This window comes from Phoca vitulina, unplaced genomic scaffold, assembly GCF_004348235.1.
Source record: "Phoca vitulina isolate PV1807 unplaced genomic scaffold, GSC_HSeal_1.0 scaffold5, whole genome shotgun sequence".
NCBI lineage: Eukaryota > Metazoa > Chordata > Mammalia > Carnivora > Phocidae > Phoca > Phoca vitulina.
Genome location: NW_022589708.1, coordinates 79,375,533 through 79,400,173, shown reverse-complemented (window position 1 = coordinate 79,400,173; position 24,641 = coordinate 79,375,533). Strand labels below are relative to the sequence as shown.

Below are 24,641 nucleotides of genomic sequence, written 5' to 3'. Positions count from 1 at the left end.
AAGTGTCTTTACTCCTTAGACCCTAAGTCATACTGTCTCCAGCTCAATTATAAATAACGGCTGCTAGGGGCACCTGGGTAGCTCAATGGGCTAAGCACCTGGTTCTTGATTTTGGCTTGGGTCGTGATCTTGGGGTCATGAGATAGAGCCCTGCGTTGAGCTCTGTGCTCAGCTGGGAGTCTGCTTTTCTCTCTCTTTCTCCCATTGCCTCTGTCTCTCCCCCTGCTCATGCTCTCTCTCTAAAATAAATGAATAGATCTTTAAAAAAATAATGACTGCTAAACTGAGATTTTCCATACCATTCCTTGGGTAAGAGTCAATACTCAATAATCTGTAGCCACTTTGCCTGATATAGGATATAGAGTAACATCCTAGGAAGGGTTATCAAATAATATATAAGTGTAGGCTATCTGTCCTAGAGTTCTTTTTTATTGAAATAAAAAAAAAAAATGACTCTATCAGCGAACATCAATTAGCTGTGTGAACTGCAAGAGTTTTAACCACCCCATAACCCTTTTCAACTTCTATGTTAGTAAGCAAAAAACATTATGAGGAGGGTTTCAAGAGTTTTTAAAATTCTAAGCATGATTTGTACTTGTTAGGTAGAATAAGGGCCTCTCTAGCTAGGAACAATAAGGTTTTTGAAAATCTTCATCTTTTCTAGGCCTTTAATTAATTCTTCAAGTCCAACATGTAAAGGACATAACATACGAATAGAAGAACTTCTACGTAACACTATTTTCTAAAGAGTACACTTTATCATGAGGAGGGTTTGCTTCAGACTTTTCCAGAATTAAAGGATTATGTTGTCTGTAATTTTTCCCATTAAATAACCTCATAGCACGGAACTTAGAAAGCACATTTTGAAGGTTTAGTTCATAAAATATTTTATTCTTGTCTTCTTTTTTAACCGTGAATATTACTAATATTTAGAAGCTCATTTTTACAGATGAGGGATTTTCTAAGTCAGGAAAATATATACATTTTTTTCAAAAGAAAAGGAAAAATCTTTAAAAGAATTGATGGGTAGTCAAGGAAGGGAGGTTTCCCTTCAGTTTCTTTCCTAGTATCTACTATAATTTCATAGATTTACTAAAATATAGTAAATGGGTTGGTGAATGTTTTATTAGAAAGTAAACAGTAATTTTCAGGGAGTCTGGGTGGCTCAGTCGGTTAAGCGTCTGCCTTCTGCTTGGCTCGTTATCCCAGGTGCCTGGGATTGAGCTCCCTGTAGGGCTCCCTGCTCAGCGTGGAGCCTGCTTTTCCCTCTCCTCCCTGCTCCTGCTCTCTGTCGTCGCTATCTCTGTCTCTCTCTCTCAAATAAGTAAATAAAATCTTAAAAAAAAAGAAAGTAAATAGTAATTTTGGATTTTAGTGTTTATAGGATACTAGGTTACAAGTGAACTGATTAGAATTTGACACTCGTTCAAAGAATATTAACATTGTCAAGATTTTCTCATTTCAGTAATTTTCAACTGGGTCTTTTAATAAGCTGTTATATTTTCAATTAGTATGTTGCTTCAGTAATATGAAATATAATTAAATTTTCCAGAAAAGCAATCTCTTAAAAATGAAATAATATATGGTTACAAATAACCTAAATTACTATTCTACTTTGGAAAGAGAAAAAATATATTTGGATTAGCTTTAAAAAGTTTTCTCATAGATGTGGTACCTGGCTGATTCAGTCGGAGGAGTGTGTGACTCTTAATCTTACGATTGTGGGCTTGAGCCCTATGTTGGGTGTAGAGATTACTTAAAAATAAAATCTTGAAAAAAATGTTTTCTTACAGATATTTAACTTAGGAGATAAAATCTAATACTTACTCAAATTTTAAAAAAATTAGTATATATCTATTTCTTTCAACTGGAATCCTAAAGTGAGAATGACAGATCATAGTATATGCAAATTTTAATTTTAATGCTTAACACTCACTAATTTGTACTACAACTGTTAGTATATGAGAGTAACTCTTTTCTCATACTTCATCAGTATGGGATGTTTACAATTTTTTGTTTTTATTTAAGAAATTTATTAAGAAGTGATAAATTATGGGGGCACCTGCGTGGCTCAGTCAGTTAAGTGTCTGCCTTCCGTTCAGGTCATGACCTCAGGGTCCTGGGATCGAGTCCCAATTGAGCTCCCTGCTCTGCTTCTCCCTCTGCCTCTGCCTCTCTCTCTTTCTGTCTCTCATGAATAAATAAATAAAATCTTTAAAAAAAGTGATAAGTTATGTAATTTTTGTTTCTGATACTTATTGCAGCTAAATTTGTGATAGCAAAGAATTGGAAATGTCCTAAACATTAATCAATATACAAATAGTTACAAATTAGGGAATATACTTATTATGGAATACCTACTATTTGCCCTGAAAAAGAATGAGGTAGATCTGTATGAAATTTATTTCCCAATATGGTGCTTTTTAGATAACAGAACAATATTAAACACACTTTTCTAATTCTCATTACAACTGTATGTGATAAGTACTGTCATTATACCTATCTTACAAATGAAGGACCTAAGGCAGTATGTCATAGCAATGCTACAGACTACTATGTAGCAATTAAAAATGAGTTAGGTGGACCTATTTGTATTGATTTGGGACAATATTTACAACATACTGTTAATTGAAAAAACCAAATGTGAGAGTGATACTGATTAGCACAATTCCACGTTATGTTTTAAGAATATAAAGGTTTATATAAACATATCTGTGTAAACATACGATGATGTATAGAATAATATTCCATTAATAATTTGGATTTGGAAGACTTATGAAGAGGGTTCCAAAGATATTTTATTTTATTTATTTATTTTTATTTTATTTTATTTTATTTTATTTTATTGAGAGAGAGAAAGCACAAGAGGGGGGAAGCGGGAGAGGGAGAAGCAGACTCCCCGCCGAGCAGGGAGCCCGATGCGGGACTCGATCCCGGGACTCCAGGATCACGACCCGAGCCGAAGGCAGTTGCTTAACCAACTGAGCCACCCAGGCGCCCCCAACGATATTTTAAAAGAAAGAAAGAAGAGGAGGAAGAAGAGAAAAAGTGAAGAAACGAAATAGAGTTCATCCTTAATGGTGAGACAAAATAGGAGCTGCACAATGTGTTAAAACAGATATTTTCTTCCACCTAGTGATAGAGTAGGGTTATGAATCCACTCAGAATTTGGAAACATTCAAATAAAACTTACCTCCTTAGTTTATTTAAAGAAATCACTAAGTCTTTCCCAAATTTGCTGTTTGTTAGGTGATCTGATATTTACTGCATTACAAGTTGTTAACTATCACACCAACTTCCTGCCCATTCTCCACTTGTAGTACTAGCCTACATGTTTGTTTTTGTTTTTGTTTTCTGAAAACAACAAAAGATTTTGTTTCTTTAATCAATTAGTCCCAAATTACTAACATTTTTACTTAGCTTTCCTGGTGTTTCTGTAAGAGATATCCACTAGACTACACGTGTCAGATGGCTTGGGGCTATCTACTTGGCTTCAATTCATTTTCTCCGGGTTGAACCAGACATTTTCTCAGTGCACTTGGGATTAAAATTTATATTTTCTAGAAAAATGCTATAACCTATTCCCACTGTAAACTCTAGGACTTGAGATATATCAGGAAAATTGTTATGAACTTTATAAATACAAATAAATTAGTAAGTATGTATTCTGCACCTAAAGTTATGGCAGGCATGGGAACACAAAGATAAATAACATATTGTTCCTGCCCTCCAAGAGAATAGGGAGAAGGGTGGTAAACAACTAACCTTTAAGCCTATATTATAGTATTTTATATGCTGTAGTAAACTGCAAATGAGCTCTGAGGAAGAAGGGAAAGGAAGGACAGGGGAGACTTTCAGAGGAAGTAGTGTTTCAGTTGGACCTTAAAACAAGGTCTTCAAGGTGCACCTGGGTGGCTCAGTTGGCTAAGCGTCTGACCCTTGATCACAACCAAGGTCTTGATCTCAGTGTGGTCGGTTGAAGCCCTGAGTTGGGCTCCACACTGGGCATGGAGGCTACTTAAAAAAAAAACAAAGGTCTTCAAACTTCTTTGGCTCACATACTTTCCAGAAAAATCTTATTAATATAAATTCATTTACATAGTATAAAGTAACGTCTAATAGAATTTCCAGATAGTGTTAGCATATACATTTAAAAATAAAAATCTTAAATCACTTTTATTAATGTATTCAGCCACATTTAAATAATATATTGATTTGGCATTTACCATCTTTCTTTTAAAAAGTACAAGAATAGGGCGCCTGGGTGGCTCAGTTGGTTAAGCGACTGCCTTCGGCTCAGGTCATGATCCTGGAATCCCGGGATCGAGTCCCACATCGGGCTCCCTGCTCAGCGGGGAGTCTGCTTCTCCCTCTGACCCTCCTCCCTCTCATGCTCTCTGTCTCTCATTCTCTCTCTCGCAAATAAATAAAATCCTAAAAAAAATAAAATAAAATAAAAATAAAAAGTACAAGAATAAGAAATTCTTTATTAGTAGGAAATTTTACATGATTCTTTTCTCACTTGGACTTCATCTCTCCCACAGAATTTTATCCTCATGTCACAGATATTTATTCTTTTTTTAAAAAGATTTTATTTATTTATTTGTGAGAGAAGGAGAGAGAGCATGAGTAGGGGGAGGAGTGGAGGGAGAAAGAGAGAGAAGCAGACTCCCCACCGAGCAGGGAGCCCAATGGAGGCTCCATCCCAGGACCCTGGGATCATGACCTGAGCCGAAAGCAGATGTTCAATTGACTGAGCCTCCCAGTCAATTGACTGAGCCACCCAGGTGCCCCCATATATATTTATTCTTAAAAGTCTTTTAGGGATCATCCTATTATATTGCCCTGCAACAAAAATATTTAAATAAATAATTGAAATCAAAAATTTTCTAGGGCCATAAAACTAAGTATTAAACATTTCTTATTAGTGAAATATGAAACAAATGATTAAATAAATTGATAAATTATTAATAAATTACTATACCAACACAATGTGTTATACATTTTAATTAATGATTTTTGAAAAGTAGAATTTCATAGAAATATCTCATTTAATGGCATAGGAAGGAATTTTAAAAGTAGCTTATGAATCTTTGGATGCATATTATTTTTTGCTATAATGGGTCAGATCCTATTTCCCCCTTTTTTAGTTTTATGGATGTAAATGATGAGAAAACTGGTTAACATAAATAGGTAGATGAAAGTAGGAGTTTTGTTTAATACTGTCAACTATTTTGAACTCTTTGGAAATTACATGCTAAAATCTATATATAGAAATCTGTATTCTTTTCCTAGGGCTGCTGTAAGAAAGTACTTAAAATTGGGTGGCTTGAAACAGCACAATTTTTTTATCTTACAGTTTTGGAGGCTAGAAATCTGAAATCAAGTTGTTGGCTGAGCCAAGCTCTCAGAAGACTCTAGAGGAGTCCTGCCTCTTCCAGCTTTTGTGGTTTGCTGGTAATCCTTGGCGTTCCTTGCGTTGTAGATGCATCCTCCTAGTCACATGGCCCTCTTTTCCCTGTGTCTTCCGGTTGTCTTTTTCCTCTGTGTGTGTCTCTGTGTCCAAATTTCCCCTTTTGATAAGAAGACTAGTCTTATTGGATTAGGGCTCACCCTCAAGACCTTTTTTAAACTTGATTACCTCTGTAAAAGCCCTATTTCCAAATAAAGTCACATATAAGGTACTGGATGTTAGGATATCTGCATATTTTTAGGGGGGAGGGACAAAATTCAACTCAAAACACCATCTGTTATCAAAAGTTATTTTAAGGACTTATCAGCTGACAACCTAAGTGGGTCTTCCCTCAGTTTTGTTGAAAATAAAGAATTATTAAAAAGCTGTTACCCAGGGGCACCTGGGTGGCTCAGTTGTTAAGCGTCTGCCTTCGGCTCAGGTCATGATCCCAGAGCCTGGGAGCTCCGCATAGGGCTCCCTGCTCCGTGGGAAACCTGTTTCTCCCTCTCCCACTCCGCCTGCTTGTGTTCAGCTCAATTTTGCTGTGAATCTAAAGCTGCTTTAAAAAATAAGGTATGTTGAAAAAAATGTTAACAATAATTATTCTTCTCAGAGTTGTGAGTTCGAGCCCCAGCTTAGGTGTAGAGATTACTTAAAAATAAAATCTTAAAAACAGTAACAACAAAGGAAGGTTTGGGGCAGCTGGCTGGCTCAATCAGTAGAGTGTGTGACTCTTGATGTTGGGGTTGTGAGTTCGAACCCCACCTTTGGTGTACAGATTACTTAAAAATAAAAACTTAAAAACAATAGTTATTCTTGGGTGCAAGGAATATTGGTAATTTTTTTCCTTTGCATTTTTCAAGTTTTTCAAATGTTTGTTGTTTTTTTGTTTTTTTCCACTGAGTGTATTTATTGTCCATGGAAACAGGAAGAAAAATTTAAAAATATAAGTATGCTAAATTCAAAATGGTTATACCCGCTTAATTTTTGGTTTTAACGTCTTGCAGAATTACTACCTTGTACAGAGACTTAAAAAATAATAGTTGTTAATATGAGGAATCCATAATGGGCAAAAATTAAACTTTAAATCAGTATTTTCAGCTTATGATTTTATAAGATCATAGAATTGAGTTGCTGGAAAGGACCTCTATAATCATTTAATATAATATTTATAATATTTTCTTTTAAAATTTTCTTCTATTTTCCAGTGAGTACCTCTAAAGCTTAGAAGGCACTTGGATCGGCAAGGCTTACTGGGAGATAAAATGAGGAACATGATGGGTCCCCATACTCCAGTGTGAAATAGCTAAGGAGGAGTGAAGAGCAATGTTTGTTAAGAATATAGGGGTGAACAGGGGCGCCTGGGTAGCTCAGTCGTTAAGTGTCTGCCTTCGGCTCAGGTCATGATCCCAGGGTCCTGGGATAAAGCCCTGCATAGAGCCCTGCATCCAGCCCTGAATCGGGCTCCCTGCATCGGGCTCCCTGCTCAGTGGGAAGCCTGCTTCTCCCTCTCCCACTCCCCCTGCTTGTGTTCCTTCTCTTGCTGTTCTCTCTCTGTCAAATAAATAAATGAAATCTTAAAAAAAAAGAATATAGGGGTGAACATATTTTATTATTGAATAAAATAGCCATGGAACTGAGGTGAGAGGAAGGGAATGTTCATAATGAGCTGGACAAGTAAGAATGTATTGGTTGGAGGTGTTGGGATTCCAGGGAATGAGAACACTATAAAGAAAGAAAAGTGGATTTTCCTTTACTGGCATATTATGTACAATTCCTTCATTTTCTTGAAGAAGAAACTGAAGCTCAGAAAGGTCTAGGGTCACAAAGCTAAGGAATGGTGGAATCAGTATCCACTCCAACTCTTCATTCATCATATTGCTTTCCCAGAGACATTCGTTAATTGGCTGCATTACAGTTTTATAAAGTGTAAAGCATGTTGTTAGGAAGGAATAAGGAGCTCATATATTTAGGAAGAATGGCAGCTTAAATGTCTATTTTTAAAAATGAGTTTTTCAACTTATAGTTCATTCCAGATTACTCAGTTTCTGATATCATCTTGTGTTTTTACTTCTGTTTTAGAACTTGGTTTTATCCATGATTTGCTTTCTTTAGAATAGTGTTTTTCAAACCACAGTTTGTAAACCATGAAATCAATTTGGAGGGTTGAAACCACTGTTTATTTTTTTAAAAAGGAAAGAAAACAGTATAGACTAGATTTAGACTAGAATAGAAAATATTGAAATCCATCTGAGGTAGTAAAGGAAATAATTCTTCTATGTAAGTTTTGTTTTATTATCTAGTCATGAATATAGGTGGGCTTGTACTTGGTCTTCATGTATAACATATATCCTAGTGGTTGTCATGGTCAAAAAGGTTTATAAGCCACTGCTCCAGAATGTATTATTTTGTGCTGTGTTTTAAATTATCTAAGATGACATATTTAAGGGAAGAATTAGGAGAGGACTATCCTGGTGAGGCAGCATGATGAGGTAGTTAAGAGTATGGATTGTGGAGCCAAGAATCCTAGGGCCATGAGTGTCTCTCCATCACTTTTTAACTCTGTGACCTTGAAAAGTTCCTTAACCTTTTTTTTTTTAATTCTTCATTTTATTTAATTTTTTAAAGTAAACTCTATGCCCAACATGGGGCTTGAACTCACAACCCCAAGATCAAGAGTCGCACACTCTACCGACTGAGTCAGCTGGGTGCCCTGCCTCCCTAACCTTTTTTTACTTTAGTTTTCTCATCTGTAAAAGTGGGACAGTAATATTAACTACTTCAAAGAATTTTTTTTTTAAGATTTTATTTATTTATTTGACAGAGAGAGACACAGCGAGAGAGGGAACACAAGCAGGCGGAGTGGGAGAGGGAGAAGCAGGCTTGCCGCCAAGCAGGGAGCCCGATGTGGGGCTCGATCCCAGGACCCCGAGATCATGACCTGAGCCGAAGGCAGACGCTTAACGACTGAGCCACCCAGGCACCCCCTTCATAGAGTTTTTGAGAGGATAATGTGTTATTATTCACAATGAACACAGACAATTCCTGACACTATAAATACTCTACAAGCAATTTGTTAAGTAAAACTGTAAAATTGACTTAATTTATCAGGAGTTCACTTTTCTTCACAATGGTAGAATATTATTAAGATTTTTGATTGCTATAATATGATATCAAATATCATTCAGCATAAGCAAATTGTTAAAAGTCAAACATGCTAAAACTAACAATTTTTATTTAATATTATTTTTGTTTAGTTTCGTTAGAAGCACTCTACTCAGGCATACTATTTTTATGTAGCAATGTTGAGCTTCTCTCAGTTTTTGTTCCTTTTCCCACTGAAAATTTTCCTCAGTGCTTCAATGATTAAAATATTGCTTTTTTCTCCTTTTCAATGGTAAAAGTTAAAATGTTAGTCTACATTAGCTCTCCAATCCCCAGCCCCAAAACAATCCTTCCTTCGGAACTTCTTATCTCCTACTATCCATACTGGGGAGTTGAGATGTACTATGAGATTATACTGAGTTCCTTTCTGAGAAAAAAAAAAAGACATTGATTTGAAGTACATTTCTTCCAAGATTTGCAATGATGATAATGACTATCATGATCATACCATACAGTTCTCCCACTTAAAGTGAACAATTCAATGTTTTTAGTGTATTCAGAGTTGTCCAACCATCACTACAGCCAATTTTAGACACTTTTATTTCTCCATTCTCTTCCCACTTCCTCAGGCCTAGGCAACCAATAATCTACTTTCTGTCTCTATAGATTTGCTTAGCCTGGACAATTCACATAATCTATCATCAACAAATGGTCTTTTGTGTTCAGTTTATTTCCCTTGGTATAATGTCTACAAGGTTCATCCATGTTATAGCATGGACCAGAACTTCATTCCTTATTATGGATGAATAATATTTCATTGTATAGGTATACCACTTTTGGTTTATACATTCAGCAATTAATGGACATTTGGGTTGTTTATACCTTTTTTTTTTTTTTTTAGAAATTTAATTTTTTTTTTAAGATTATTTATTTATTTATTTGAGAGAGAGAGAATGAGAGAGAGCAAGCACATGAGAGGGGGGAGGGTCAGAGGGAGAAGCAGACTCCCTGCCGAGCCGGGAGCCCGATGCGGGACTCGATCCCGGGACTCCAGGATCATGACCTGAGCCGAAGGCAGTCGCTTAACCAACTGAGCCACCCAGGCGCCCTGGTTGTTTATACCTTTATGGAAATTATGAATAATGCTGGTATAAACATCCATTTATTTTTAAAAGTACTTTGGTATAAAATAAAGTGTAATTTTTATGTAAATTATGACAAAAGTGTGGTTGGTTGGTTGGTTTTTTACCAGTGCTAAGCTCTCAACTAGATTTCTTCTTGGTATTATGCAGGCAACCCAGTGAACATTTTCCTGGACAAAGACTTAAATGAAAGGATACAAAATGTGAATAATATATGCTACTGTAATTACTATTCTTGTTAATTAATTATAAAATGGCAATAATGCTAGGGAATTGATAGCATAGAACTTCCTCAAACTAAGTCTATGACAGAGCTTATTGGGAAGTATCTCTACTCAAGCCTTCCAACTAAAAACTCAAGGAACTGTACCTATTGCAGTGGTATGTGGTAACAGAAAAGGGATGGTGTACGTTTTCACAGAATTATTACAACGTTGCCCTGCATTTGGTAATAGAGGATGTTTCTGTTGTGAAGATAGTGACATAAAAAATGTCAGTGTAAGGGGCACCTGGGTGGCTCAGTAACGTGACTGCCTTCCACTCAGGTCATGATCTCAGGGTCATGTGATGGAGCCCCACATCAGGCTCCCTGTCATCAGGGAGTCTGCTTCTCCCTCTCCCTCTGCTCCTCCCCCTGTTTGTGCTTTCTCTGTCAAATGAATAAATGAAATCTTTTATTTTTTATTTTTTATTTTTATTTTTATTTTTTTTTAGAGATTTTATTTATTTATTTATTTGACAGAGAGAGACACAGTGAGAGAGGGAACACAAGCAGGGGGAGTGGGAGAGGGAGAAGCAGGCCTCCCGCCAAGCAGGGAGCCCGATGCGGGGCTCGATCCCAGGACCCTGGGATCATGACCTGAGCTGAAGGCAGATGCTTAACGACTGAGCCACCCAGGTGCCCCGAATAAATAAAATATTTTTAAAAAGTCAGTGTAAAACAGTACTGTGTAATATAAACTCTTACAAAGATATTGTATTGAAAACTGACAGAATTTTCAGTTATGAAATAAAATGTTTACTGAAAAACAAAAGTAATACCATTCTGAGAATGAAATACATGTTGGATATTCTTTAACTTAAAGAGCAGTATATTTATTGCATTTACTCTAGGTGGAAGGATTATTTGATTTTTTAAGTCATAGTGAGTGAATGAATCTCAATTTCTACTGGATTACGTTCTGTAAGTGGCATTTAAACTGTTCAACATGTTTTTACTGAGTTGATTAATTCGTTAAAAACCTCATGTTCATCATCATCGTGCAAAACTTTAAATTGTAACATCACACGTCTATTTATTAATAGGCAGTGGTGTTAGATAATCATGATATTGAGAAGTCTAATTTATCCATCCATTATTTCCCCACCATCAATTGTAATCCCACTAACAACCACTAGGGTGAGACGAAAGAGGCCTCACTTTCATCTTTACATGGAATCTTGGAAATTGCACAGCACCATGACGTGCGCCGAAGACGTAGGTGTAGACGATGAACAAAAGAGAAGCCCCATCGTCGATGTGGCTTCCCCGGGCACGCCCGCCCCGGGGCGCGCCGCAACACTCCACACCTTCGCTCGGCTCCCCGCAACCGGGCCGGCCCTGGTTGGGCGAAGCGATTGAGCAGACTGTGGAGTGGAGTCTCCATCAACCGTTGAGGACCAGGAGATGGTGGAAGGCAGTGGAGAGGCTGGGTAGAGGCTGGGGGAGGGCAAGGGAAAGAGGCTGCGGAGGAGGACGACGGCAGCGCCGAAGGACACACCGAGGGGAGGCTCCAGCCCCTCCAACAGGCGGGAGCCCAGCTCCAGGGGAGCCCGCAGCTTCCTCCATCTTGGTTGATGGAGGCGGGGAGCGGCGTCTGGGTCTCTCCACCGTGGCGCCCGTCCCCCAAGGGCCCCTCAGGCGCAGACGCTGGAATCAGGGGCTGTCCCCTCGGCCGAATGGCGGAGCCCAGTTGGGGCTTCGCGGGGCCAAGTTTCCCTGCCCCACGGGGTTTGGTTTTGAATTGGTCCCAGGTTCCCACAGCAGTCCCGACAAAATGGAGGACGTCGTCTCCTCCTGCAGCCATGACGGGAGGTGGGGGGACAATTCCCCACGGGGGTGAGGCGAGGGTGTAAGTGTTCCCACTCCCTTCAGCACATTCGGGAACCCACTTCACGCGCTGCCCCGACCTCCCACTTTGCCTCGCTCCAGCCCCTGCCCGGGCTCGCCCCTCACGGGGGGCTTCAGGAACTGGACAGGGAGGGCGTTGGGGACATCGAGGCCCCGTCTCTCCTCGGGCAGGGTCATTGGGAGCGGCTCCAGGGGCCTGGGCGCCCAGGTCCGAGCTAGGGCAGGCGGCCACGGCCTCAGTCTCTCGGGCTGTATCGGGCCCTGGAGGGCCCTCCGGGCCCCCAGGCACCGAGCCGGCGGCCGGTGCAGCGGACAGCGAAACTCGGGCCGCCTGACCCTGACGGACCCGGGGGTGGGGGCGGGGTGGGAGGCGGGGGTAAGGAGGGGAGGGGACGCGGCCGAGGGCCGAGCGCTGGCGGAGGGGGGAGTGGAACGGCAACGCCGGGGGGTGTGGTCTGCGCCTGATGGACAGCCCTCCGGACCACCCCCTCCAGGGGGGTCCCGAAGGAAGGCAGATGTAGCCAATGGACGTGCCCGAGGCGCCCCGGCCCGCCCTCCCCGCCAGCCAATGAGGGTGCGGCGGGCGGGGCCTTCCCGGGCTCGGCCGCGCCGCCGCCTCCTCCGCCTCCTCCTCCTCACCAGCGCTAAACCCGGGACTGGACCGAGCGGAGTTGTGCGTGTTGCCGAAGGGGGGTGGGCCGGGGGAGGGGAGGTTCGTTCCGCGGAGCCGCAGCCAGAACCGGGTGAGGCTTATCCCCGCTGTCTTTCCAGTCCAGGTCCGCCGATAGTGGGGGTGGCTGGGAGCAGCGCAGCCTCGGGAGGAGGAGGCGGAGGCGGAGGCGACTGGGGAGGCGGAGATGGGTGAGGGCAGCCTCCGGAGCCTCCCACCGACCCGGGATTAATACCCCGCGGCGCGGCCGCCGTCGCCGCTGCCGCGTCGGGGCCTCGGGGGCTGCTCCGGGCTCCGCTCATGTCACAGGCGTCTTCGCGTGCGGCCCGAAGGGCTGCGAGAGTGAGGGCGAGGCCGGGAGGGCTGGGTGAGGCGGACGCCAGAGGCGGGGGGTCGCTCGGGGGGCGGGGGCCGCCCGGGCCGGGAGGGTGGGAGGTCGCGGGGTATTTTTCTTTCCTTTCTTGCGGGGGGGGTGGGGTGGTGGAAAGGTGGGGGGAGGGGCGCCTCAGTTCGTTCTCGCGCTCTCGGGGCTGCGCTCCCACCGTCTCTGCGGTAGCCTGAGGTCCCCAAGTTTTTCGGGGCGAGGGTGCTGCCTCTTCCCCCACTCGGTCCCTTCCGTCGCTCTTCTCTTCCCTGGGCTGCGCTGCGCGGCTCTTGCTCCTCACGTATTGTTTGGCTGGGTCTCTAATGGCGGACGGGGAGGCAGCGCTGCCGGTCGCCGACTGCAAGGGGGGGGGGGGCAAGTCTCGGGCCCAGGGCAACTGCTTGGGGCAAATATGGGAGATAGCAGCCCGGCGGTGACGTGAGCCGCCCCTTACCTCCGAATTGGTACCGGGAGTGACGGGGATGACGCTGGGTGGGCAAATTTAGGAGGGAATACAATTCCCTGGCTGGCGTCGAGGCAACGTTTGCCCTTCTCCCCCCTCCCGCCCCTTCCCAGTAGCAGGCTTGGTGCCCTCCAGCCTCCTCCCTCCAGATTTTGCCTTTCACGTGGGTTTTGGTCCCAGATATATGTTTTGCGTGGTTTTGCTCTACTTTACGTAGGAGGGGATTGTTGGTCGCGGGCTGGGGAGTAATAATAGAAGGGCCAAACCTCCTTGACCTCTTATTCCCTTCTCGGCTTCCTCCTGGTGGAAAGGGCTTGGTTCTCCCACCTGGTTGGATGTTCTTGATCCATTTTTCATTTTTCCTCTTACCCCAGGACCAGGAATCGCCTTCAACCCTATCTGGTGCATCTTTGGCAGAAAGTGAGGAAAACACCCCCATTGTGAGTCCTTCGCCCCTAATTTGTTGATCTTAGAGGACGTTGTCAGGTTGTAGGGGTTCAGCCGTGGGACTTATCTATCCCCGTTGTTTTGAGGGGGAGGAGCTTTCCCTTGGGTGGCAGCTGCCCCCGGGGTGAAGCCTGGGTAATGGCTGGTGAGGCAGCTGGGAGTGGGCGCTGCTGTTTCCACCGCTGCAGACATCTCTCCTGCTGCTGCAATACCAACCTCAGCAACCAGACGACGGGCTCCTGCAGCTGCTCACGTTACCCGGGAGGAGGGGTGGTGCAAAGGAGGGCATATTTCTGGTGCCCTCTAGAGTTCCAAAGTGGGAATTGAAGTTATTTCGTTTTAAATGCTATGCATGCAACCATCTCTAACACTTTTTCTTTCTTTACAATGGATAATTGATTGTAGGTTTTGGAAAAATAGAATCATTTAACTTTTTGTTCGTGTCTGATTTAAGACTCTTGGGGTTCAAGAGTTGGTAGATCTCTACATGACTTTGCTTAGGAAAGGGCATGAAGTCCACTCTTCTAGTGCTCTAGTTTATCCAACTAGGTAACTAGCTACTGTGCTGATTACACTACTCTACTGCTCCAGATAATCTCTTAGTCGTCCATATTCTGTGTTGATTAGTCTTCACTTGAGTCATTCTTGAATGTCACCTGAGTTATTGTTTAATGCTTGTAATTTGTTGGTTTTAAGGAACAGTCTTGTAATATGGTAGACCATAAAATAAACATAACCAGTCAAAATTTTTGTCAATTCAGATTAGTTACAAAGTATCAGTGAAGCTGGCACTCTGGACACAGTGTATTTCCTGAGCTCTGGACACATTGTATCTCACTGACAGTTGATATTGTAACTTGTAGCTCTTTGTCAGAGGTGAGTCATAAATATAGTAGCTTATGCTTAAATATTAAGTCCCAAATGGATCAAAAGATAGTTAATGATGAATATTTGCTGAATACTGATCTGAAAGATGATGTGAGGATGGCAACTTGTATTTTAATACACAGCATTCTAGGCACAATGCAAGGCACTTTCATGTATTATTTCCTTTAGTTTTAGCAAGTAGCCTGCAGAGTAATAAAAGTAGCACATGTTGAGCCCTTACTGTATGCCAGCACAATTCTAAGTTTTAAAAAAAAAATGTTTATTATGGAAACTTAAATTTATGAGTGAGGACAGTATGCCTAACCTTTGTGTACCTGTCATTTACATTCTATAATTATCAACACATATCCCAACTGATTTTTAATATGAATTAAGTAATAAATCCTCACAAAATGAGGTGTGGTAGTGTGATATTGTGAGAGACCAGTGATGCATGTACTGTTTTTATTTCTAATTTGTAGAGGAAGAAACAGAGGCATAGGGAGGTACCAGGAGGTAATAGTAATATCAGACAAGCAGTGTCATCAAAGTGCCTGAGTGCAGCAACTATGCTGTCCAGTTTTAAAGTACATAATGTACTGGCTTTACACATTTGGAAATTGGAACAGTGAAAAAGCCAAGGTTAGAATCTTCTCAGCTTATGTTATTTTCCTAGAGAACAGGTAAATAGATAGCAAATGTTTGAGTCTTACTGAGTACCTTTTTAAAAAATAATAGAATCACAGTTATCATTAGATTATTTTACTGCCTTATTCAAAAACCGTCTATTTGAGGGGCTATGGGGTGGCTCAGTCGGTTAAGTATCTGCCTTCAGCTCAGGTCATGACCTAGGGTCTTGGGATTGAGCCCCACATTGGGCTCCCTGCTCAGCGGGGAGTCTGCTTCTCCCTCTGTCCTCCCTCCCCCCCGCTGGTGCGCGTGCATGCATGCTCGCGCGTGCATGCATGCTCGCGCGCGCTCTCTCTCTCTCTCAAAAATAAATAAATAAAATCTTAAAAAAAATGTCTATTTGTATCAGAAGTCATATATTCTTTTTCAATATGCCTGTGTTCAATCAGAGTCTATAATTGTTTCTTAAATACTGCAACTTGAATGAATATAACTTGTCTGATGAGTTTAAGGCTCTTTTCAGGTAGTAAGTCATTGATATAATGGATCAAGGATCAGATCTTTCACATAGAGGGGCAATGCTTATTTTATCACCACATATTTTCCCAAAAGATTTAACTTTCTCAGATTTTTTTTCTTTGTTCTTAATTGTGATGTTGATGGGGGAAGGCTGGTAATTGGTTATATTTAATAGACATTTGGAGAGGAGTTCATACAAAATGTATAACCAGGACTGTCTGTAATGTCAACACATATATACTAATGAAAGCCATGGTTCTTTCTGATAACATCAAAATGTGGTCCTTGTTATGCTTAGTGATTTAGCTCAGAATTTAAAATTCCTTTGCTTAAAAAGACTGACTAATGGTTCTTTAATGTGCCAGACAGTAAGATGAGGATAACCTGATGATTTAATTGACCTTGACTAAATAAGTTCTTTATTATACTTATTATTGGGCACTTAATGTGAGTTAGGTGCTTTTATGTGTACATATGAAGTGTTTCAGCAGTTAAAAATACTTTGTATATTTATGGCATCTTTCTTTAGTGCATCCTTAATAGTGTGTATTCCTCTTCTCCTGCCTGTCGTTTTATAGATTTTTTAAAAATAGAGTGAGAGCGTGTGTGTGCATAAATGGGGAGTGGGGCAGAGGGAGAGAATCTCAAGCGGACTCTGAGCTAAGTGCAGAACCCCACTTGGGGCTTGATCGTACAACCCTGAGATCATGATCTGAGCCAAAACCTGAGTCCCACGCTTAACAGACTGAGCCACCCAGGTGCCCCCCTGCCTGTCCTTTTAAACACTTGGGGGAAAGATAAATTGTGGTCTCTACTTTTCCATGTTACATAATCTCATGGGGCAGACTTTTGTACCTCATGTGGTGAGACAACCCTGAATCACTCAGATATCATATAGATGCTGATACAGGAATGTTTCAGGCTTTTGCATGGATATAGAGCTTGACGTATTGTCTTTGTATGGCAGTGGGGTTTTTTTTGTTTGTTTTTGAGAGGGAGAAGGATGGGGAGGGGCAGAGGGATGGGGAGGGGCAGAGGGAGAGGGAGAGGGAGAGAATCTTAAGCATATTCCACTCTCAGTGGGAGCCTGATTGCAGAACTGGATCTCACAACCCCAAGATCATGATGCCAGCCGAAATCAAGAGTCCGACACTTGGGGTGCCTGGGTGGCTCAGTTTTAGGCATCTGCCTTTGGCTCAGGTCAAGATCCCGGGGCCCTGGGATCAAGCCCCGAGTCGGGCTCCCTGCTCAGCGGGAAGCCTGCTTCTCCCTCTCCCACTCCCCCACTTGTGTTCCCTCTCTTGATGTGTCCTTCTCTGTCAAATAAATAAATAAAATCTTAAAAAAAAAAAAAAGAACCTGACACTTAACTGACTGAGCCACCCAGGCCTCCCAGCAGTGTTCTTTTCTTAAAGATCATTCTATTTTGCCCTTGTTTGACGTACAAAAGTGCATAAACAATGCATTTGAGACGAAGTGAGTCTTACAATCAGATGCTGTAGTAGTATTGTGATGGAAAAAATATATATGAAATACTGGGAGCTCTATGTTGTCAAACGGTGTGGTATAATTAGAAATTTTATATTTTTTGTCTTTTAGGCATTAATATCTGTCTGCCCCATTAACAATATTAATGTATATATTTATTATATTGAATAACATTTATTTTAAGAAGACTTTGGCATATTCAATTTGTGTGTGTGTTTTTAGATGAACCCAAATGCAAGTGTTTTCTCCCACTGTATTCTCAAATAGTATTTGTGTAGGGCATTTTAAGTTATTTTGACTCCATGCATTTTCCATTTTTTAATTTCAGTTGGTTAATTTTCTTCTATTCCTGTCAGAGAGTAGAACTGGGATTTTAGTCTTGAACAGGACTTCTGAACTATTCAAATGTAAAAGTTCTTATGCACAACTCTAATATGTAAGACCTATAAAGTTGTCAGCGAGAAAAATTGCTGTTGCATAAATCCATAATTTTTAACTATGGGACTCTGGGTAACAATTGGATTTTATTTTTTATTTTGGTTGTATACCAGCAAGAAAATTCTGTTTTACATAGAGTTGCAAATTTTTTTATCTGCAACCTCTTTTTAAACAGGTTACTTTGGAATCTTAGGTTTCTGTTATTAAAATAAAAATGGGAAGGGAATTATAAGGGCCAGGACCAAACACAAACTTGGTAACACGATAAATTGGTCATCTTAAATGTGTTAAAATTTGGACTGTGAGCATATCTGTTTTGTTGCGTATTTTAAAATCTATTAATTTTTTGCATCAAGTGTTATGTAACACTTTGGAACTGCAGAAAAAATTTTTGTAAACCAATGGGAAAATCTATTGTGGAGTTTAAAAAGGATGTTTAGAGAGGTTTACAAAATCACTTGGTCACATGACTAGTTTGGGATTTGTTCTTTGTTCTATTTTATTTTTAACTTAATAGTAGTACATTGAAAGTTAGAAGTAATAAAATTTAAGAAAAATTCATGGTCCTTAAATTGAAAGAAGTATATGACTGTTGGGGTTTTATTTTTATCGATTTGATTATCCTGTAAGTATTAATACTTAATATTACAAGAAATGATTTGAGAGTAAACTTCTGATATTAGGGTAAGTAGGTAATGAATATTTAATAGGTCTGGTTTAAGAAAAAACTTCTGAATATTTGTTTCATTATTACATGTTATCTAGTTTTTGTTTATCCTTGAAGAGTTACATTACTGTTACAGAATTTTAACCGTTCTTTTTAATATCAATAGACTGCCAAGGATCAGGTTTCTCGTACTTCTCCAGAGTGTTCTAGGTTTTTTTCCTCTGTGTTCTAGTGAATTTGAAGGTTGAATTTGTTATGTGAATTTAAAATTTAAAGGTTAAAAAAAATACACCTGAACTAATACAGTGTTATATGCCAATTACATCTTCATTAAAAAAAGTTTTAAAATATTTTATTCTTAAATTATTAAATATTTTAGTATGGTTCTCATTTAAAATTAATATTAAATTCTAATTTAAGAGTAATTGTAATTTACTAGGAGTAGAATTAATTGTTGCAACCTCATTAAAAAATTGGGAAAGATGTTACAATTCTTAGAGTAAACTTCTTTCTAACTCTACATTTAGGTTGGATAAGAAAAATACTTAAATGACGATTTTAAGTAAGATCGTGGTGCTTAGTTACAGATTTCAGAGAGAAGAAAGTTCACAAAATGTGACATACAATGAGCCAAATTCTTTAGTTTTTTTACTTTGTGGCAGTGCCAATTGTAGCCACATAGATAGATATATTATCTGCATTTATTATTATAAGAGTTTGGAACTGAAATTATGTTTTTGTAACTTAAAGAGACTTTTTTTGTAATACCGGAACAGTTTTATAATAATCATTTCTAAGAGGCATGTCTTTTGACTAGAAAGTGTAGTATTTCTTGGACTATTGAGCCAGCTGGACCAGACTGAGGTAATCAGAGTAATCAGGGCACTGCAGAAATCATTTATTCAACAATTTATGTATTGTAATGATTATTATATATCAAGTAATCATAAAAAATATGTTGCTAGTAGTTGGCCAGCGCTTTTTTTTTTTTAAAGATTTTATTTATTTATTTGACAGAGGGAGAGAGACAGTGAGAGAGGGAACAGAAGCAGGGGGAGTGGGAGAGGGAGAAGCAGGCTTCCCGCTAAGCAGGGAGCCTGATGCGGGGCTTGATCCCAGGATCCTGGGATCATGACCTGAGCTGAAGGCAGACGCTTAAGGACTGAGCCACCCAGGCGCCCCTGGCCAGCACTTTCTTTGGCTCAGTTTTGGAAGAGCATTTCATTTAGATTTCTAATGCTACACTCTAGGACCCCAATCTGGAATTTGTAAGATTTTGGTTAGGCCAGTAATGATCAGATTAGTGAATTTTGTTTCCAGTTCTGTAGAACTAAAGAAATACTAGAGTAGAAGTAAAAATTTAGTTGAAGTAAAATTTTTATTTTATCCTTTTATCCTGTCTCTATTTGTATTTTTTTTTCTTCAAAACTTGTCATATTTTAATTATTTCAGTTGAATTATTTCTGGCCCTAACATGGTATTTAAATTCTTACATGTTCATAGTTCTGTTTTTGAAGTAATGGAAATTTTCTTTTTGTTTTAATTTAGTTATATAAAATTATTACTGTAAGATTAAGCTAGTTTTGGGGTGCCTGGGTGGCTCAGTCATTAAGCGTCTGCCTTCGGCTCAGGTCATGATCCCAGAGTCCTGGGATCGAGCCCCGCATCGGGCTCCCTGCTCCGCGGGAAGCCTGCTTCTCCCTCTCCCACTCCTCCTGCTTGTGTTCCCTCTCTCGCTGTCTCTCTCTCTGTCAAATAAATAAAAAAAAAAACTTAAAAAAAAAAGATTAAGCTAGTTTTAACTTTACAATTTTATTAATTTATTTTATTTTTAGAGAGAGAGAGAGGGTGCGTATACTTTCGAGTAGGGAAGGGACAGAGGGAGAGGGAGAGAGAGAATCCCAAGTAGACCCCACGCCCAGTGCAGAGCCAGACGGGGCTCCATCCCATAACCCTGAGATCATGACCCAAGCTGAAATCAAGAGTTGGACACTTTTTTTTTTTTTTAAGATTTTATTTATTTATTTGAGAGAGAGAGAGTGCACGCACATGAGCGGGGGAGGGGGAAGGGCAGAAGGAGAGGGAGCAGCAGACTCTGCTGAGCAGGGATCCCGACTTGGGGCTTGATTCCAGGATACTGGGATCATGACCTGAGCCAAAGGCAGACAGTTAACCGACTGAGCCACCCAGGCGCCCCTTAACTTTACAGCTTTAATTACTGTGAATATTGTCTCCTTTGTGTTTTTATTTTTGTTTGACTCTCTTAATATTACATAGTTCTGTTTCTTAAATAAGTTTTAACTCCTGCTTAGTAAGTCATTTCATTCTATATCTGAACAGTTTTATGTTGCATATCAAAGAGAAGCTTCTTTTCTAGTTAGTCTTAGTCTTCCATGACCCAAACTCCTGATTTCTATTACTTTCTTTTCTTCATTTGTATATTACATTTTCCATCCTTACGTCGTTGCTCAGCTGGTTTCATCCTATCTTCCTCCTGGACTTTAGTGTTCATTTGTTTTTCCCATTTCTAACTGCTTTTACATTTAGAAAAAAAAATCACACAGTATCAGTACTTTTTTTGCTCTACTGGTATGAGGCATATTCAAATTTTAGTAAACTTTTGAATTCGCTGAGATCATGGAATGTGGGTGTGGTTCTAGTGGTATGTTGGTGCCTCACATGGAAGGAGAACTAGTGGGACTTAATTTGAGTTTTTTCTGCCTAAACAAGTTCTTTTTGTTACTTGATGTTGCTAGGGGATTTGCAGTGTGACATGAGTTTGGAGCCAGGGAGATTGGGGTTCAAATCCGCCCTTGCTTATGAGGGAACTTTTAGGATGATGAAAGTTTTCTTAAACTAGATTGTGATGATAACTGCATAAGTGTATAAATTTACAAAGAACTGTCAAACTTTTCACTTAAAATGAGTAAATTTAAAGATTTATTTATTTTAGAGAGAGAGAGACAGAAAGTGCACTAGTGGAGGGAGGGGCAGAGGGAAAGGAAGAGAGAGAATCCCGAGCAGACTCCCTGTTGCAGGGCTCGATCTCAGGACCCTGAGATCATGACCCGAGTGAAATCAAGAGATACTCGCCTAACTGACTCAGGGAACCCTAAAATAAGTAAATTTTTGTTGTATGAAAACTATGCCCCTCTAAAATTGTTAAAACCAATTTCGCTCTACCATTTATTTACCAGTTTGTGATCTTTAGTAAGTTATTTAACCTCTGAGCCTTAGTTTACTCATCTGACAAATGAGTATAATAATGCCTGCTTTTCTGTGATTGCAATGAGATAAAAATTAAAAATCATACAGAGTATGACTGGCCAATAGGTGCTAAGTTAATAGCTGCTAAGATTCTTAATCTGAATGGACCAAACATCATGAATTTTTTTGCCACCACTGGTAAAATAAACTCACTGAATGCTCATCTTGATAGTAGAGGGGAGGAATTCTTTATCTTCACTGATTTCTCTCTGCCTGCTCCTTTGTTAGTCTATAAGTATGCTAAAGTGCTCTATCCTTCAGAATCTCTGCAGAATCTTTCCACACCTCCTAACTGCTTCATTTTCCCCTTATTTTTCAAAAGAAAATTTCACTGATTTGTGCTCGCAACACTATACCAAATTTGTATTTTTGAGATTTCTAGTGATTTAATTGTCAAATCCTTAAGTGCTTATTTTTTTGTCTTAATTATCTAGCATTTGAAATTTAATATTCCTTGAAACTCTGATTTCTGGGACTGCAAACTTAATGTGGTCTTGTACTTCCATCTCCTTTACTTCCCCTCATTTGGCTCAAATGTTGAGACCTTTAAGAGTTCTTATGTCCCAAGGCACTCAGGTCTTTCTAGTTTTGTTTTGTACATTGACTGTAGTCCATTGTGTTCAGTAATAGGGAGTTATATTTACAAGGCGACTTTCATCCTATTCTTTATTCCAGTCTACAGCCAGATTAATTTTTCATAAAGCCCAGTCTGATCACATTGCTCACTTTGTAAAAATTTGAGAGATTCTTGTTGGCATGTGAAACAAAATAGGAACTAAGCTTTAAAACCCTTAAAAAGAAGAAATCAATTAGGAAATGTGTTATATGTGATTTTTAATAGGTTCTCAGTGTTGATTTTGAAGAGATAATCATGTAAATGAATGAGTGTAAACAATGAAGCATAATAGGTAATATACAGACATTAGTAGTTACTTGCATGTCAGACCAAGACAGTTCTTAATATTTTGGTCATAAAAATAAAACATGCCCTTAAAATCTTAAAGTACTAAAAAAATGTGATATAGAAAATGGAAGTTCCCCCAATCCCATTTTATTTGAGATGTTTACGTTTTTAAATGTGTATTTCTGTAATTTTTTCCCTGCTATTCATACTAATATTTTGCATGTATGTTATTATTATCAATAACTGACATTTTCTACACAAGTCTGACATTCTTGTAATTCCTTCCCTATCCTTATGTTGCAAAAATCTTCAGTTGATTAACGTTTGAATTCTAGTGGTTGATGTATTAGAATAGTTCATAAGTCTCAGTTCTTTGTGATTGAGGGATAATGTGGTGTAATGAAAAGTATGTCCACTTAGGGCACAAACTCTGGTTTTGCACCTAATGGCAACAGTAGAACATAGGGAAGCTGCCTGCTTACACAAAATAGTTTATTCATCTGCAAATTGGGGTAGTAACAATAATAATATATTTAAGATACCTATTAAAATGTAAATTTTAAGGTCGTTGTGGTGAGCATACTACCAAGTATGTCTTTTATAAACGGTAGTTATTATTTTATTAGCAATGTGATAAAATTCAGAGACAAAAAAGTAGAACTCAAAGTCATGAAGGGGTTGAATAAAAGGTATAAAATGAAATAAGACTGTGCCTTTGCTTCAGAGTTTTACATATTTACTAGATAGTTTGAAAAAAAAAAAACATTGAATTGTAAATGATGGGTAGGATTGTCTATTTACTTTCTGTAATTGGTCTACCAAAGGGGAGGAAACACAGATTTTCTTTGGTGTACTCTATTTCTCTTTGTATTCCTTTCATTTTAAGACCAATCAATGAACATCTGAAGAACATATCTCTGGGAGAGGATGCTGGTAAAAATTGTCATGAGTTTCAGGGCGCCTGGGTGGCTCAGTTGGTTAAGCCTTGCCTCCATCTCAGTTCATGATCCCTGCGACCTGGGCTCTAGCCCTGTGTTGGGCTCCAGCCCTGTGTTGGGCTCCCTGCTGAGTGGGGAGTCTGGTTTTTCCTCTCCCTCTGAAACCTCCCCCCCCCATTTGTGCTCTTGTGCTCTATCTTTCAGATGAATAAATGAAAAATCTTGTCATGAAAAAAATTGTCATGAGATTTGAGTCTTCAAAAACAGAGGGAATATATTTTTCTTTAGTAATAATCTCTATTGGACAAATAGATTCTTAGTACCTGAAGTCTTTTTGAATTCTGTGATCTCATTTGCTTATTGATGCAGGTATTATTGTTTCATTAGGTTAGATGGGTCTTAATCATGGGAATTCTGAACTTGTGTAAACAAAGTATATTCTTTTTGTAAAGCCCTTTATTCCATCATGTTAAAAAACTGGGTAAATTTGGTATCAGACAGTCATTATACTAGATCATAGATTTGGAATACCAAGTGTTTTAAGAATAAATGCATGTTTCCAAATTAACATACATGGTTGAAGTTTACTTGTTTTATTGTAGATTTTAAACCAGCTATGGAGAAGGAGGTGTGGGTTTATTTAGCTTTCTTGGTTAAGGGTTAAAAAGGGATAGGGCATGATAACCTTTTATTAGGGTCTAAGATTAAGCCGTGTTACTAATTATGTAGATTAAAAATGGAAGTAATAAAAAGTCATGACCAAAGACACAGGGCAGAGATTTTTATTGTTTCGTCTTTTGAGGACATTATTTTAATTTCCTGTTTTATAATGGGTAAACTGAAGCTCAAGGGTAAAATGATTGTTTTTTGGACCACAGGAAGGGAGGGATAGATAGAGCTAGAATTCAGTTGTAGGGAGGTGATGGGGCGTAGCAGCAAAAAACCAAAGAAGAACCCACAGAAGTTATTTGTTACCTCCCTTTATTAGAGAAAAATATTCATTCAGTAATTATTCAGGCATTATGTTAACTACAGAGGATACAGTGATAGACAATAAACATAGGTCTTTGCCCTCATGGAACATACAGTCTAATGGGGGATACAGATTACAAGTAAACAAAATTACAGACTGGATAACTGCAGCTGAGGAAATGTGTGTGATGATGC

General features: G+C 39.6%; 1 protein-coding gene across 3 annotated transcripts in view; it reads left to right on the top strand.

Moving 5' to 3' along the window:
- The first annotated feature begins 12,402 nt into the window (after positions 1 to 12,402).
- The window catches only part of ZMYM2 (zinc finger MYM-type containing 2), a 111,525-nt gene continuing 99,286 nt past the window's right edge, over positions 12,403 to 24,641 (top strand). For 2 of the 3 annotated variants that reach the window (XM_032403398.1, XM_032403397.1), the window contains exons 1-2: positions 12,403 to 12,555; positions 13,684 to 13,749. The gene's annotated coding sequence lies outside the window, so the exon portion shown is untranslated. Of the gene's footprint in view, positions 12,556 to 12,686; positions 12,850 to 13,683; positions 13,750 to 24,641 lie in introns of those variants that run through there. The other variant, XM_032403399.1, reaches the window with a different exon arrangement.